Source organism: Bos taurus, chromosome 10, assembly GCF_002263795.3.
Source record: "Bos taurus isolate L1 Dominette 01449 registration number 42190680 breed Hereford chromosome 10, ARS-UCD2.0, whole genome shotgun sequence".
In the NCBI taxonomy this organism is placed as follows: domain Eukaryota; kingdom Metazoa; phylum Chordata; class Mammalia; order Artiodactyla; family Bovidae; genus Bos; species Bos taurus.
This window is the reverse complement of record NC_037337.1, coordinates 55,234,057-55,252,388: the sequence shown is the minus strand read 5'-3', so window position 1 is coordinate 55,252,388 and position 18,332 is coordinate 55,234,057. Positions and strand designations below refer to the sequence as shown.

The window sequence follows — 18,332 nt, the reverse complement described above, 5'->3', positions numbered from 1 at the left end:
CCACAAACAGAAGAATAGATGTGTTTAGATATGTAATTATACATACCAGTTGCTGGTTATAAAATTATTTCAACTTTTCTCTATGGTTGAATATTTTCATAATAAAATGTTGAGGGGAAAAAAGCTATCCACAGTTTGTTAACACAGCAGTTTATCTACAGAAGATGCTCAATACATGTTCAACTGATAAAACCACAAGTGAGTGATAAATACTTCAACAGTGACAATGCCCAGTGATGAAAACAACACAAAGCCCAAAAGGATTTAAACCTGGGTGCAGAATAGAAGATCTGAGGGACATGATAACCTCTGATCTTTTTCCAAATCTTGTCAGTATCCACTGTGAGTGGATTTGTCTTTTATCTGGTACAAGTCCTCTGGAAAGCCACTATCTAAACCCACAACCGTGCTCGCTTCGGCAGCACATATACTAAACCCACAACCATCCACACAGATGTTACCATAGAGTTATATGTGTTTATGCCAACTTGAATCACATTCACTCTCTTAGCACCGGTTGACTAACCAGGATACAGGAATGTGTTCAGTATAAGTTGTAGTCTCAACTCTATGTTCAACCTTCTAGAGGACATTCATCAAGTTATTCATCAGTATTGTTCTTTGGGCCCCAAAGTCACCAAACAGGAGTCATGCTGAGGATATTAGACAACGGTGGAGCCAAAATCAACAGTGCTGCCTCAGTGACACTGCCCATGAGGCCCCTTGCTGGATGTGGTCATCAGAAGCCCTGTAAGTATTACCCATATATGTACCCAGTAACAGATATGGGGTGATCACCTTGACTCCTAATCTTCGGACAGTAGTTCACCATTCACAAAGTATTTTTCGCATATATTATCTTCTCTAATACACATAACATTGCTCTTAGGTAATGTTGTCCCTGTCTTGTAGATGAATAAACTGAGGATCAGCAACATTATAAACTTCTGTCAAAGTACATATTAAAGTCAAGGACCAAGCCCAGGTCATCCCATTCTGAATCTCACTATGCTCTCCTTGCTTTGTTGTCTATCCCACTCCTTAAACCACCAGGCCGTCCCATTAGACATGGCTCTCAGAGTGACCTCTCAGGTCACAAACTTAGGGCCTTTTATCATCTCTGTACCCCATTCCTAGCTGCCATTTTTACTCCATAGCAAATGAAGAATGAACACCACTGAGGCAGGACACTGGAAAATTTTCTTCCCCTTGCTGAGGCTACCCGATCATTTATCTTTCCTACATGTCCAACTCAGCACAGGAAAAGTTTAGACTGTACTCCAAGATCTCCTTCTAATTAAAAAGTGCAAATAGGCATCTCCATCATGAAAACAGGTACTTGTCAAAAGCTAAAATGGATCTTCAACACACGTCCTATAAAATATTGAAAGACATTTGTGCAAAGTGATGCCCACAGAACTTCAAATAAATAAACATCTGATACTTCTGAAGATATAACAAACATGTTAAACAGGAAAAATGCATCATAGGAATTTCAAAATAGATGGAAACTAAAGGGGACAGGTTTGACAGTAACTTTAACTATAGACAAAGCCTTGGTTTTTCCAGTAGTTACATACAGATGTGAGAGTTGGACCTTAAGAAAGGATGAGCACTGAAGAGTTGATGCCTTTAAATTGTGGTGCTAGAGACACCACAATTTGGACAGCAAGGAGATCCAACCCGTCAATCCTAAATGAAATCAATCCTGGATATTCATTGGAATGACTGATGCTGAACCTGAAGTGTCAATATTTTGGCCACCTGATGCCAAGAGTTGACTCATTCGCAAAGACCCTGATGCTGGGAAAGACTGAAGGCAAAAGAAGAGGACAGCAGAGTATGAGATGGTTAGATAGCATCACTGACTCAATGACATGAATCTGAGCAAACTCTGGGACATAGTGAAGGACAGGGAAGCCTGGAATGCTGCATGCAGTCCATGGTGTCACAAAGAGTCAGACACAAATGAGTGACTAAACAACAACAAAGGAAACAGGAGATGAGGAGGGTGGAATGAGAAAGAAGCAAGTGCCAAGGGTTTCACATGCTTCATCTCAACAATCCTTACAACCATCTGGCCAAGTAGGTGTTATTATTCCATTTTACAATCAAAGAAACTGAGGATGAGTCATTAGGGCATATGCCCATGGTCAACTAGTAGATGACTTAGGAGTCAAACACAGGTCTGTCTGCAGCTAGTAATCATCTTACACCTGAGGACCAGGAGAGGAAAATAGAGACATCAGGCCCCTTCTTTTAGAAAGAGACATATGTCACTTGCACGTAGAAGCATTTACTCACTATGCCTGACACTGGCGTTCTTTTTCCTTGGTATGATCATCATGGGAGTATGTACAAACAGGGAGCCTCTGTTAGTCTGGGTCCCTCAGGAGTCAATGAAGAGATGTTCATAGTCTTTTTCACCTAGCCAAACCATCAGTACCTCTACAGGCTGCATTATGTCTATTAACAGTTCTTTACCCAACTTCTGAAACACCATCATGCTCACTAACAGGACTTCTCAGTCTCTCCCCTGTAGAGGTCACTTGAATCCACACAAGCATCAGTGAAGGAATTCAATGGTAGATCTTCAGCATCATCTGCCAGTCACATTCCTGGTTCCCCAGCCAGGGATAGGTCACCTTAGCTGCCTTTGTCTTGGGGCGTCAAGGGGAAACCAGAAAGCTACGTAAGATAGACTGCATAGATTGTTCTCTAACAAGAAGCACAGTGCTCACCTTACCCAGAAGTGCAAAACAGGTTTGTGAAACTGAAATTCATACTAGTCAGATTTGCTCCAGTGAGAGAGAACTTGGCCAACCTGACCAGAATTAGCAGACTCTGGGCCATCCAAGAGACTTATAACATGCTAGGGCTGGACAAAACATCAGAGGTCTCCTTCCAGTGGTTTTCACTGAGAGCATCTGTCTGCATACATTTACACTTTAGGTTTACTGGTGGATTTCTTTTGAAATTTGCTGCTAGAAAAGAAAAATTCTTGAAAACAATCTATTAATTCTAAATCTTTCATCTTACCCATGGGAAACTGGGGCTTCCACACATGAAGGCAATTGTTCAAGATCACCCTAATCAGCAAGATGAGCAGGGGTATAACACTGTCACAAGAACTCCAAAACTCCAAGTGGCTTAACACTGCAAAGGTATATTTTTGTCTCACACTCTTTGCCCAGCATATCTCTTCATAACCCCTCAGGGACCCAGACTAATAGAGGCTTCCTCTTTGCACATGTTTGTAGGATGACCACACCAAGGAGAAAGAAAGCCAGTTTAATTTCAGTTTAAAAGGCAAAATTCCAAGCTTAAGAGGAGACAGTACAAACTGAGCCAGGCAATGCATTTTAGCCCTATGAAGCAATGTTTGTTAAAGTGAAAGTGAAGTCGCTCAGTCGTGTTCAACTCTTTGCGACCACATGGACTGTAGCCTAGCAGGCTCCCCCGTCCATGGAATTTTCCAGGCAAGAGTACTGGAGTGGGTTGCCATTTCCTTCTCCAGGGGATCTTCCCAACCCAGGGATCGAACCAGGTCTCCCGCATTGCAGGCAAACACTTTACCAACTGTTTGTTAGGTTGGATATTATTTAGTCTGTCCTGTTTTGCTTTGCTTTGTTCTACAATCAGCACTGATTCCTATTCTTCTGCTACGCTCTCTCCGTATCACAAGAGCAGGTCACCCAGAACTACAGTTTATAGGTTTCCTTGCCTGCAGAGAGATGGATGTGAATTATGTTCTGCCTCTGAGATGCATTAACATAAAATCTGAGAGGAGTAAAGGAGGCACAAGTCATTTCTTTGTCCCTCCAGCAGTAGCACCAGATATGTGGGCTCCGCACAAACAAGTTTTTCAACAGCCTGTGCATTTCCCTGCCATTCATTCATCTCAGGATATGAAAATTCTGTGAAGTCAGCAGCAATTTCCTGCAGGTTCCTGACTCTCTCAGGTAACAGCCCTCTGACTCTGGAACATGGACATGGCAAAATTAAAAACTGATGGCTGATTCTCTTTCACTCCTTCAGGCTCGAGTGATTTGTAGGCACCCAAATAGCAACACAAAATTATATTAAATTCCTGTTTTCCTCACTGAACTCCAACAGAAACAATCACTTACTTCTGATAATAAAAGTAATACACAAAGTATAAGTAATAAAGCAAGTATAACCCATGACCTAGATATTACACTGTATATATATTGATATTTTTACTTTTTCTTTTCTATACAACACTGCTGTACTCAGTCACTTCAGTTGTGTCCGACTCTGCAAACCCCATGGACTGTAGACCGCCAGGCTCCTTTGTCCATGGGATTCTCCAGGCAAGAATACTGGAGTGGGTGCCATTTCTTCCTCCAGGGGATCTTCCCAACCCAGGGATAAAACCCATGTCTCTTATGTCTCCTGCATTGGCAGGTGGGTCCTCTTATCAACACTATTCCAGTCCTAATTCAAGGAGAATTCCATATACACACAGACAATTCCAACATCCTTAGCCTTTCAGTTCTTAGAACTCCTCTTCTCAAATGACCTTGTCCTCTGCCTTGCCTCAGTCACTCACTCCCATGATCATGTCCATAATGACCCCAACATAACTAATAACTGCTACCCCTCCATGAGCTCATTCTCATACATCTCATTCCCTGACCACCATATTCCTTTTCTGCTCACACCCTCTGGTACCCAGACTCCATCTATACTAAGACCCCAGATAAGACCTCCTATTCATTGGTCCTATCTTTCTTACTCTCCCTCATCCACTGATACCCTCTCTTCCCTCCTTACCCAGCTTATTCCTTGGTAAATAATTATAATCAATCCATTCCTTTGTATTCCTTCATCTCCCTTGCCCCCTCTCACGTTATTACACTTGTTCTGGCAAAACCACACTAGTTAAACCCAACTTGCTTCTACACTATGCCTGCTCCATGCAGCTGCATGTGACTGAAGAAAAACATACAACACATGATAACCAGTCTCACTTTAAATCCACTCCCTGGGATCACCTCTTGATAAACATCTTGTATTCTTGTCACAGAGTATGCCCTTTTAAGGAACCAAAGCCAAGAGAAGGAATTTAGATCAATGTTTGTCAAAATTGTGTGTTATATAATCCTTTAAAGTTTCCCCAAAGGTACACATGAGCACTCATAAAGTGAAATTCAGTAGGAATTCAGAAGTATCTCAAAAACCACCCAATGAGGTTTCATTTTTACCTGTTTTATGCATACTGTGGCCCCTTATAAAATCTCTAAATATTAGACATACTAAACCTTACAAAATAGAAAACTTTGGGTACTGTGAAACCAGATCTCTAGTGATCCCTAACACCCCCCTTAGTTCTAATATTTGGTTCTTCTATCAAGACACTTGTGAGTATTCACATCCAGGGAAGTTTTCCACATTCAGCCTTTGCTATAAGGTTGTTACAAGCTTCTCGGGGAGGTACCAGAAACAGGTAAATTCGGAAGGTTTCCCAATAAACTAGTAATGCATCTATCTGGGAGCATTGCAGCACCTCATACCTGGCTGAGTGCAATTGCCTAGAGATGATCGCCTTCCTCCTGGAGAGTTCAGTGTCACTCATACCCACACAACTTGTTTCTCTCCTGTTACCTCTTACCTAAACATCACAGGCAATGATAACCTGGCCATGGGATGAATGGATTGAAAGTTGAGGAATGGGATGAAAGTCGAGGACACTCGACTTTCCTGCTTTTTCCCCAGTCAGAATCTGGTCAAGTATTTGACATTTTGCTAGGGAGCTGAGCCACTGGTGACTTTCCACTGGCATTTCCAACAGACTCCTACTCTGCAAATGAGGGTTGTTTGTTTGATGTAATTTACATAAATTACATCATGTTTAGCTTGGCTGCAGGGTGTACCAATATGGACAAAAATAAGTTAATAATTGCATTCCCTATTCCCCAGCACTCACAGCCTTACTGCTGATATTTGCTTGAATCCACATGCAAAAATCTAATTAAACTCTTTATCCCTGATTATATAAATCATTATAAGAATTCCCAGATTGCAAGATTGTCCCTTATTGCCAATATTCTAGTCCTAAGGCTCTACACATCTATTTCTCCCCACTTCCCATCCCGGCCATGCTCTCTGGAATTCAATCAGTCATTCTCAAAATGCCCTTGCTCAACTTTGTACCTATCATTATTATCTTGTTTTAACTAAAATAGATCTTCCATGAGGATGCTACATCTGTGAAGCTCTCACAATGGAGCCTATTTTTTCTTCCAGAGCCATCAAGCCACTGGACCCAGGGGTGCAGTACGTGTTATCCTTGTTCTTCATTGCTACTCTAATTCCCCCTCACTCTTCCCTAAAACTCTCCAACTTTGAATCTCAAGTTATCAGATTATATCACCTCTTATACCCCACTGTCACTGCTATCAGCAACACGCAGGCCTATCTCACCTGTTTCTCACTGATTTTAGCTCTTGGTTCATTGCTCTTCTAGTCTTGTTTTAATCTTTGGTAATTTTAACAAAATGATAAACAATTTCCCAAATACCCTGGCCACTGTGTTCCTCAACTACCTCTTCCTCATCCCCTGTCCTTCATCCTACCTAAACCACAGACTCCCAAGATCATATGTTGGACCTTGTTATTATCGATTGCTGAAATATTCAGACTCTATAACTTATCAATCCACCTGATGGCATCTCCCCTAATGGTCTTGCCTTTCACCTATTAAGAGAGTTAAACATATTTCTATCTAAAGTTTCTCCCCCAATTTCACATTAAATTCCATTCCACTCTCCAGAATTCCCCTCTCATTAATTTTTCCAAAGAGAACACACATATATTGTTAATTTCCCATCTTAAAAGAAACGTTCTATGTCAACTCACTTTCCCCACAAGTTAGTGCCTAATCCTTTACACCCTTTTTCAGCAAAATTCCTCAAAGAAGTGCTCCATAATTTGTGTCTCTAATCCTACAACTCTCTTTTTAATCCACTCCAATAAACTTTTCTAGGCCACAAAAAAAGTCTCAAAAGTAAGAAGACAGAAACTACATCAAGCATCTTTTCTGACCACAACAGTATGAAACTAGAAATCAATTACAGGAAGAAAATTGGGGAAAACACAACTGCAGGAAAACTAAACAACATGCTAATAAAAAGTTCAGGAGTCAGTGAAAAAAGTAAATAGGATATCAGAAAATATCTTGAGACAAATGAAAATAAAAACAAAACTTTCCAAAATCTATGGGATGTAGCAAAGCAGTTCTAAGGGATAAGCCTATAGGGATACAGCCATACCTCAAGAAACAAGAAAAATCTCAAATAAAAAATAATAAATGGTTATTTATGAAAAGAAAACAAAGTCAGAAGTGAGCAGAAGAAAGGAAATAATAAAGATCACAGAGAGGAAGTAAAGAAAATAGAGACTAAGAAAATAAAATAAAAAAGATCAATGAAAGCAAAAGATGGTTTTTCTGGAAAAAATAACAAAATCCATAAAACATTAGTGAGGCTCATTGAGAAAAAAGGGACCCAAATAAACAAACTAAGAAATGAAGATGAGAAGTTACAACCAATATCACAGAAATATAAAACAATCATAAAAGAATGCTATGACTAGTTCTATGCCTACAATTTGAACAACCTATGAGAAATGGATAAATTTCTAGAAATATACAATTTCTTAAGGCTGAATCAGGAATAGAAAATCTGAACACATCAATTACTAGTAATGAAATTGAATTAGTAATCAAAAGCTCCCAGAAAACAAAAATCCAGTACTGGATGGCTTTACAGGAGAATTCTGCCAAACATCAAAGAAGAACTAATATCTATACTCTCAAATTATTCCAAAAAAATTGAAAAGGTGGTAATACTCCCAAATTCATTCTAGGAGGTCACCATTGCCTTGATAGCAAAACCAGATAGACACTATAAAAAACAAGAAAACTACAGGCCAATATCCCTGAGGAACACAGATGCAAAAATCCTCAACAAAATGCTAACATGAGGATTCTAATAATACATACAAAGGATTATACATCACAATCAAGTGGGATTCATTCCAGGAATGTGATATCAACAAATCAATCAATGTGATACACCACATTAACAAAATAAAGGATAAAAACCACATGACTATCTCAATAGACACAGATAAAAACCTTTAAGAAAATTTAACATCCATTCATGATAAAAACACTTATCAACGTTGGTATAGAGGGAAAAATATCTCAATATAAAAAAGGCCATATATGACAAACCCATAGCTAACACCATATTCAATGCATGAAGAGTTGAAAGTTCTTCCTCTAAAATCAGGAATAAGACAAGAATCCTCACTCTCACCACTTCTATTTAACATACTATTGGAAGTCCCAGTCACAGCAATCAGATAAGAAAGAGAAATAAAAGGCATCAAAATTGGAAAGTAAGAAGTAAAACCAAAACTATTTGCAGATGGCATGATATTATACATAAAAAACCTAAAGTCTCCATCCAAAAACTATTGGAACCAATAAGTGAATTCAGTAAAATTGCAGAATACAAGATTAATATACTGAAACTCTCTATACACGAATAATGAACTATCAGGAAGAAGAGGCAAGAAAGCAATCCCATTTAAAACTACATCAAAAAGAATAAAATGTACTAGGAATAAACTTAATAACCAGAAGTTGAAAGATTTTACTTTGAAAGCTATTACAGCATTGATGAAGGAAAATGAAGATTATACAAAGAAATGGAAATACATCCCATGTTCATGGATTAGAAAAATGAATATTGTTAAACTGGTCATACTACACAAAGAAATGTATAGATCTAATGCAATCCCTATTAAAAATGCCTATGACATTCTTCACAGAACTAGAATAAAAAAATCCTAAAATTTATGTAGAACTATGAAAGATCCTAAATAGCCAAAGCAATCTTGAGAAAAAAGAACAAAACTGAAAGTACCACACTCCCTGACTTCAGACAAAATTATAAAACTACAGAAATCAAAACAATATGTGGACAGAGGAGCCTGGCGTGTTGCAGTCCATGGGGTCACAAAGAGTCAGACACGATTTAGCAACTTAACAACAATAACTGGCCCAAAACCCAACACGTAGATCAGTGGAAAAGAACAGAGAGCCCAGAAACCAACCCAGGCACTTATGGTCACTTATTAAGACAAAGGAGAGGAGAGAAGAATGTACAATGGAGAAAAGAGAGTCTCTACAATTAATGGCACTGGGAAAACTGGACAGCTCCATGTAAAAGAATGAAATTAGAACATTTTCTCACACCATATACAAAAATAAACTCAAAATAGAATAAAGACCCAAATGTAAGACCAGAAACCATAAAAATTCTAGAAGAAAACAGAGGCAGACCACTCAAAGAACACTTATTTACATAAATCGTAGCAATATTTTTATATATATTTCCCAAGTCAAAACAAAAGCAAAAATAGATAAATGGGACTTAAACTTTAAAGTTTTTGCTTTAAAGCAAAGGGAACCATTAACAAAAGGAAAAGACAACCACTGAATGGGAGAAAATATTTGTGACTGATACAACCAATAACAGTCAATATCCAAAATATATAAACAGCTCTTACAACTTAATATCAAAAAAACAAACAATTCAGTTTAAAAATGGGCAGAAGACCTGAATACATAATTCCTAAGAAGACATACAGATGGCCAATGGGCACATCAAAAGACGCTCAACAATGCTAATCATTAGAGAAATGCAAAACGAAACCACAATTAGATATTACCTTCAGATCAGTTCAGTCGCTCAGTCGTGCCCGACTCTTTGCGACCCCATGAATCCCAGCACGCCAGGCCTCCCTGTCCATCACCAACTCCCGGAGTTCACTCAGATTCACGTCCATCGAGTCAGTGATGCCATCCAGCCATCTCATCCTCTGTCATCCCCTTCTCCTCCTGCCCCCAATCCCTCCCAGCATCAGAGTCTTTTCCAATGAGTCAACTCTTCGCATGAGGTGGCCAAAGTATTGCAGTTTCAGCTTTAGCATCATTCCTTCCAAAGAAATCCCAGGGCTGATCTCCTTCAGAATGGACTGGTTGGATCTCCTTGCAGTCCAAGGGACTCTCAAGAGTCTTCTCCAACACCACACTTCAAAAGCATCCATTCTTCGGTGCTCAGCCTTCTTCACAGTCCAACTCTCACATCCATACATGACCACAGGAAAAACCATAGCCTTGACTAGATGAACCTTTGTTGGCAAAGTAATGTCTCTGCTTTTGAATATGCTATCTAGGTTGGTCATAACTTTCCTTCCAAGGAGTGTCTTTTAATTTCATGGCTGCAGTCACCATCTGTAGTGATTTTGGAGCCCCCAAAAATAAAGTCTGACACTGTTTCCACTGTTTCCCCATCTATTTCCCATGAAGTGATGGGACCAGATGCCATGATCTTCGTTTTCTGAATGTTGAGCTTTAAGCCAACTTTTTCACTCTCTACTTTCACTTTCATCAAGAGGCGTCCGAGTTCTTCTTCACTTTCTGCCATAATGGTGGTGTCATCTGCATATCTGAGGTAATTGATATTTCTTCCGGCAATCTTGACTCCAGTTTGTGTTTCTTCCAGCCCAGCATTTCTCATGATGTACTCTGCATATAAGTTAAATAAACAGGGTGACAATATACAGCCTTGACGAACTCCTTTTCCTATTTGGAACCAGTCTGTTGTTCCATGTCCAGTTCTAACTGTTGCTTCCTGACCTGCATACAAATTTCTCAAGAGGCAGATCAGGTGTTCTGGTATTCCCATCTCTTTCAGAATTTTCCACAGTTTTTGTGATCCACACAGTCAAAGGCTTTGGCATAGTCAATAAAGCAGAAATAGATGTTTTTCTGGAACTCTCTTGCTTTTTCCATGATCCAGCGGATGTTGGCAATTTGATCTCTGGTTCCTCTGCTTTTTCTAAAACCAGCTTGAAGTTCACGGTTCACATATTGTTGAAGCCTGGCTTGGAGAATTTTGAGCATTACTTTACTAGTGTGTGAGATGAGTGCAATTGTGCAGTAGTTTGAGCATTCTTTGGCATTGCCTTTCTTTGGGATTGGAATGAAAACTGGACCTTTTCCAGTCCTGTGGCCACTGCTGAGTTTTCCAAATTTGCTGGCATATTGAGTGCAGCACTTTCACAGCATCATCTTTCAGGATTTGGAATAGCTCACCTGGAATTCCATCACCTCCACTAGTTTTGTTCATAGTGATGCTTCCTAAGGCCCACTTGACTTCACATTCCAGGATGTCTGACTCTAGGTCAGTGATCACACCATTGTGATTATCTGGGTCGTGAAGATCTTTTTATCTTACACCTGGCAAAATGCCTACCATCATAAAGAACACAAATAACAAATCCCCATAAGGATGTGGACAAAAGGGAATCCTAATACACTGTTGGCAGGATTATAAATTAGTGCAGCCACTATAGAAAACAGTATGGAAGCTCCTCAGAAAACTGAAAAGAAAACTACCACATGACTTAGCAATTTCACTCCTGGGTATGTAGACAAAAAAATTAAAATACTAATTCAAAAAGACATATGCAAAAAATATATATACATATACATTCCAAAGTTCATAGCAGCATTATTTACAATAGGCAAGATAGGGAAGTAACCTAAGTGTCCATCAACAGATGGATGGATAAAGGAGATATATATACACATACACATACATACATACATGGAGTACTGAGCAATATAAAAGAAAGACATTTTGCCATTTGTAAATCATGGATGGACTTGAAGGGTATCGTGCTAAGTGAAATAAGTCAGAGAAAGACAAATACTGTATGTTATCACTTACACGTGGAATCTAAAAAATAAAGCATGCTAGTATATCAAAAAAGAAACACTCACAGATGTAAAAGACAAACCAATGGTTATTAGTGGGGAGAGGGAGGAGAAAGACCAAAGAAGGGAATTAAGAGGTATGAAGTACTATATATAAAACAAATAAGCTACAAAGATATATTATATGACACAGAGAATACAGACAATATTTTTAATAACTATAAATTGAGTACAACCTCTAAAAATTCTGGCCTACTATGTTGTACACCTGAAACTTACATAATATTGTACAACACTATGCATACATAGATACATACATACATAAAACCATTAAAAAACTAAAAATAGAACTACCATATAATCTAGCAATTTCATTGCTAGTATATATATCCAAAGAAAACTAAAACACTAATTCAAAAAGATACATGAACCCCAAAATCCACAGCAACATTGTTTACAATAGCTAAGGTGTGGAAGCAACTGTCCATCAACAGATGAATGGATGAAGAAGATATATTCTATATACAGTGGAATATTAGTCATAAAAATAATAAATTCTGCCATTTGCAACATTCAAACCTAGAGGGTATTATGCTTGGTGAAAAAAGTCAGAGAGAGATAAATACTGAATGTTACTACTTATGTGTGGAATCTAAAAAATAAGACACACAAATATGACAGAATCAGACTTAACAGATAAAGAGAACAAACTAGTGGTTACCAGTGGGGAGAGGGAATGGAGATGGACAAGATAGGGAAGGAATTAGATACGGAATTAAGAGATACAAGCTACTATATGTAAAATAAACAGGAAATTCCCTGGTGGTCCAGTGGTTAGGACTCGGCACTTTCACTGCTGAACCGCAGGATAAAACCCACATGTAAGAACTAGGGGAGGGGCAAATTAGTGGTAGGGAATTAAGAGATACAAACTACTATGTATAAAATAAATAAGCTCTAAGTATATACTGTATAGCACAGGGAATTTTATAGCTTTAAATGGAATATACTATATAAAAATATTGAATCACTATGTTGTTCACCTGAAACTAATGAATTGAACAAGATTATAAATCAACTATATTTCAATAAAAAAATTTTTAAGAAACCAAATATATTGGGAAAAGCTAATAATAATAAATAGCAGAACTACTATATGATCCAGTAATTCCACTTTCAGATATTTAGCCAACAAAGAATTTAAATCAGGATCTCAAAGAGCTCCCACGTTCACTGCAGCATTAGTCACAGTAGTCAAGATGTAGACATACCTAAATGGCCATCAGTTAATGAATGGATCAGGAAGTGTGGTTTATACAGATCAGATCAGATCAGTCGCTCAGTCGTGCCCGACTCTTTGCGACCCCATGAATCCCAGCACGCCAGGCCTCCCTGTCTATCACCAACTCCCGAAGTTCACTCAGACTCACGTCCATCGAGTCAGTGATGCCATCCAGCCATCTCATCCTCTGTCGTCCCCTTCTCCTCCTGCCCTCAATCTTTCCCAGCATCAGAGTCTTTTCCAATGAGTCAACTCTTCTCATGAGGTGGCCAAAGTACTGGAGTTTCAGCTTTAGCATCATTCCTTGCAAAGAAATCCCAGGGCAGATCTCCTTCAGAATGGACTGGTTGGATCTCCTTGCAGTCCAAGGGACTCTCAAGAGTCTTCTCCAACACTATAGTGAAATGTTATTCGGCCTTATAAAAGAAGGAAATCCTGCAATATGCAACCTCATGGATGAACCTGGAAAACATTATGTAAAGTAGAATTAGCCACTCACAGAAGAACAAAAACTGTATGATTCCAATTATGTGAAAAGTCAAAGTGAAAGTGAAGTCGCTCAGTCGTGTCCGACTCTTAGCGACCCCATGGACTGCAGCCTACCAGGCTCCTCTGCCCATGGGATTTTCCAGGCAAGAGTACTAGAGTGGGGTGCCATTGCCTTCTCTGGAAACTTGTTATAGATACTGCTAAGTCAATTCAGTCGTGTCCGACTCTGTGCGACCCCATAGACGGCAGCCAACCAGGCTCTCCCGTCCCTGGGATTCTCCAGGCAAGAACACTGGAGTGGGTTGCCATTTCCTTCTCCAATGCATTAAAGTGAAAAGTGAAAGTGAAGTCGCTCAGTTGTGCCCGACTCTTAGCGACCCCATTAACTACAGCCTACCAGGCTCCTCCATCCATGGGATTTTCCAGGCAAAAGTACTGGAGTGGGGTGCCCTCTAAAATAGTCACCTCATAGAACCAGAGAGCAGAATGGTGGTTGCCAGGGTGAAAGGGGTGGGGGAAATGGGGAGTGCTAGTCAATGGGCATAAAAGTTCATAAAGGTTAATAAGTTCTAGAGATCTGCCATAGAACACTGTGCCTATAGCTAACAATATTGCACACTTAAAAATCTGTTAAGTGGGTAGATCTCAATGATTATGTTCTTACTATAATAAAGTAATTTAAAAAAATTAAATAGGTCAGACTCATTCCTTGGTCAAAGTCTCTACTCCATCCTCACTTACTCTGAAGTGAAGTGAAGTGAAGTGCAGTCGCTCAGTTGTATCCGACTTTGCGACCCCATGGACTGTAGCCTACCGGGCTCTTCTGTCCATGGGATTTTCCAGGCAAGAGTACTAGAGTGGATTGCCGTTTCCTTCTCCAGAGGATCTTCCCGACCCAGGGATTGAACCCGGGTCTCCTGCGTTGTAGGCAGATGCTTTACCGTCTGAGCCTGCTGCTGCTGCTGCTAAGTCGCTTCGGTCGTGTTCGATTCTGTGCGACCCCATAGACGGCAGCCCACCAGGCTCCCCCATCCCTGGGATTCTCCAGGCAAGAATACTGGAGTGGGTTGCCATTTCCTTCTCCAGTGCATGAAAGTGAAAAGTGAAAGTGAAGTCGTTCAGTAGTGCCCGACTCCCAGCAACCCCATGAACTGGAGCCTGCCAGGCTCCTCCGTCCATGGGACTCTCCAGGCAAGAGCACTGGAGTGGGGTGCCATTGCCTTCTCCGCCGTCTGAGCCTCAGATCAGATCAGTCGCTCAGTCCTGTCCGACTCTTTGCGACCCCATGAATCGCAGCACGCCAGGCCTCCCTGTCCATCACCAACCCCCGGAGTTCACTCAAACTCATGTCCATCGAGTCAGTGATGCCATCCAGCCATCTCATCCTCTGTCGTCCCCTTCTCATCCTGCCCCCAATCCCTCCCAGCATCAGAGTCTTTTCCAGTGAGTCAACTCTTCACATGAGGTGGCCAAAGTACTGGACTTTCAGCTTTAGCATCATTCCTTCCAAAGAAATCCCAGGGCTGATCTCCTTCAGAATGGACTGGTTGGATCTCCTTGCAGTCCAAGGGACTCTCAAGAGTCTTCTCCAACACCACAGGTCAAAAGCATCAATTCTTCGGCGCTCAGCCTTCTTCACAGTCCAACTCTCACATCCGTACATGACCACAGGAAAAACCATAGCCTTGACTAGACGAACCTTTGTTGGCAAAGTAATGTCTCTGCTTTTGAATATGCTATCTAGGTTGGTCATAACTTTCCTTCCAAGGAGTAAGCGTCTTTTAATTTCATGGCTGCAGTCACCATCTGCAGTGATTTTGGAGCCCAGAAAAATAAAGTCTGACACTGTTTCCACTGTTTCCCCATCTATTTCCCATGAAGTGATGGGACTGGATGCCATGATCTTCATTTTCTGAATGTTGAACTTTAAGCCAACTTTTTCACTCTCCGCTTTCACTTTCATCAAGAGGCTTTTGAGTTCCTCTTCACTTTCTGCCATAAGGGTGGTGTCATCTGCAAATCTGAGGTTATAGTGGTGGTCAAAGTTACATGATTTTTGAATACTATATGTCAGTGGCATTCAAATGGACATGTCATCTAAATATTTCTCCTGAACTCCAGTTTTATAAATCCAACTACTTACTTGACATCACATATACGTCTGCCTTGGTTTTCTGTTCCTATAGAACAAATAACTAGTAACAGTCACTTACAACAGTCATTTATTATTTCACAGTTTCTGTAGGTCAGAAGTTTGTGTGGCCTAGTCGGGGTTCTTTGTTTGGAGATCTAAGAAGACCACATCTGGAAAGTAAAACCGTGGTAAACAAATAAGCAAGATTCAGGTCAAAATTTAGACCTCTTTATAATATTAAAAGCCAGAAACCACTGAAAAACAAAAATGTTGGCTGGGGTGAGCTCTTCTCTGAAGGTTCTGGGGAAGAACTGACTGTGAGTTCGTTCAGATTACTGACAGAATTCAATTCCTTGCAGCTGTTGTACAGATGACCCTGTTGCCTTGCTGGCTGTTTGGTATAGGTTGCTCTCAGCTTCTAAGGGGCACCCACATTCCTCATCACACAGCACCCTCCATCTTCAAACCAACATCAGCATGGAGAAATCTTCTCATGCTTCAGTTCTTTCTAGCTTCCCCTTCTGCTTTTTCCTTCTGCCACCAGCCAGAAAAAAAAAAAAAAAAAACTCTGATTTTAAAGTGCTCACGTCATTACACTGGGAGATAATCCAAGATAATCACCCTATTTTAAGGTTAATCTATTAGTATACTTAATTGCATTTGCAAAATCTCCTTCCCAAGTAACATAACATATTCATGGGTAAAATATCATCGTCATAGTCCCAGGATTTAAGATGAGAGATCTAAGAGAGAGGAATGTATTTAGAAATCTGTCTTCTGCAATATATAATTGACATCTCAAACTAGACATGTCCAAAACTGAACCTCGGCTATTCTGCCACAAAACCTGCTTCATTGTCAACTTTCCCCATCTCAATTGCTCAGGTTAAATACCATGGGGCCTCTCATGTGGCACTAGAGGTAAAGAACTTGCCTGCCAATGCAGAAGATATAAGAAATGTGGGTTTGATCCCTGAGTTGGGAAGATCTGGAGGAAGGCATAGCAACCCTCTACAGTATTTATGCTTGGAGAGTCCCATGGACAGAGAAGCCTGGCAGACTATGTCCATAAGGTCGCAAACAGTCAGACATGACGGAAGCAGCTTAGCATGCATGCTCATGTACAATATAGCAACTGGAAGGGAATATTTTGATACCTAAATCAAGTTTTCTTCCTTCCCATTCTAGCTAGATTCAAAGCCAAAATCCTTACAGTTCTTACAATGTTCTCCATGATCTATTTCTTCCTTTATCTCTTTGACCTCATCCCTTATTTCTCTTCCTTCCTTCCTAGGTGCTCAGTAGTGTCCAACTCTTTTGTGAACTCTTGGACTACAGCCTGCCAGGCTCCTCTGTCCATAGAGTTTCCCAAGCAAGAATACTGGAATAGGTTGCCATTTCCTTCTCCAGGGGATCTTCCCTACCCAGGGATCAAACCCGCATCTCCTGCATTGGCAGGCAGATTCTTTACCACTGAGCCATCTGGGAAACCAGCATTAACTATACATAATAGTTATATATAGATAGAGATACTATTCCTTCCTAGGAAGTTAAGATGAGGCAAGATTGTAAAGAAAAGTCCACAAAGAGAGCTTTAAAATTCTACCACATGACTACTCTTTAGGTCTCATTTGTACCCAAAACTGAACAAAATTAATAGTGAAAATATAACTCTTATCAGGCTTTCTTCTCATAATCATCATGTCTATTAGAACATCCCAATGTGCCAAAGGATACAAAAAGTTCATATCCTACTTAATTCTGTGTTCTTTCCTTATCAACTTCCTGAATGATAGGAGTAAAGCTATATTAAATCTAATAAGGACTAGGATATAGAAGCGAACCATAGTCTAAATTCATCCCTTGCTACTTGAGCATCTCCTGAAACATGTATATGTCTTAAATATAGAATGTCCCCAACTTGGTTTCCCATGATCAACACTTCCTTGACAACCTCTTTCAAATTCTAGGTACTAAGATACCTTTATTTTGTTACCTTGAGTCTATAACACCAATTCTCCTTCCTTTGAATAAAAAAAGTATCCAATACTCACAGACTCTTTATTAGATGTCACATTATTTTGCAAGCCCTTTTATCATAAAAATACTAAGGTAAATATTATTATTATCTTCTTCCATAGATGAGAAAGTTATATGTGGAATGGCTCAGATTGTAAAGAATCCTGCCTGCAATGAGGGAGACCTGGGCTCGATCCCTGGGTTGGGAAGATCCCCTGGAGGGTGGCATGGCAACCTCCACTCGAGTATTCTTGCCAGGAGAATCTGATGGACAGAGTAGCCTGGCAGGTTATACTTTACAGGGTTACAAAGAGTCAGACACGACTGAGTGACTAAGCACACACATAGATGAGAAAGAGAAACCCAAGCATGCAAGTTTAAGGAATTGCCTTAAGTCCCACGGCCAGTAAAAGTGGTTGAGCCAAGCATGAAATCCAAGCAACTCTGTTTCACCCTTACATTCCACATATAACTTTCTACTTTTCTTTTTTCAATACTAATTGTCTCCTATTGCTCTCAACAAAGTAGTTGGTAACTATCACCTTGCTTAAGGTAGCTGGCAATTTTATATAGAAGCTGACATCTTATAC

The 18,332-nt window shown here is 40.0% G+C and overlaps 1 long non-coding RNA gene across 1 annotated transcript; it reads right to left on the bottom strand.

The window, feature by feature from the left end:
• Window positions 1–13,309: 13,309 nt before the first annotated feature.
• On the bottom strand, window positions 13,310–15,351 carry LOC132346374 (uncharacterized). The gene is made up of 2 exons (XR_009496207.1): window positions 14,331–15,351; window positions 13,310–13,562 (listed from the first exon to the last, which is right to left on the bottom strand). It is a non-coding gene; the product is annotated as an uncharacterized lncRNA (long non-coding RNA).
• Between the last annotated feature and the right edge of the window lie 2,981 nt (window positions 15,352–18,332).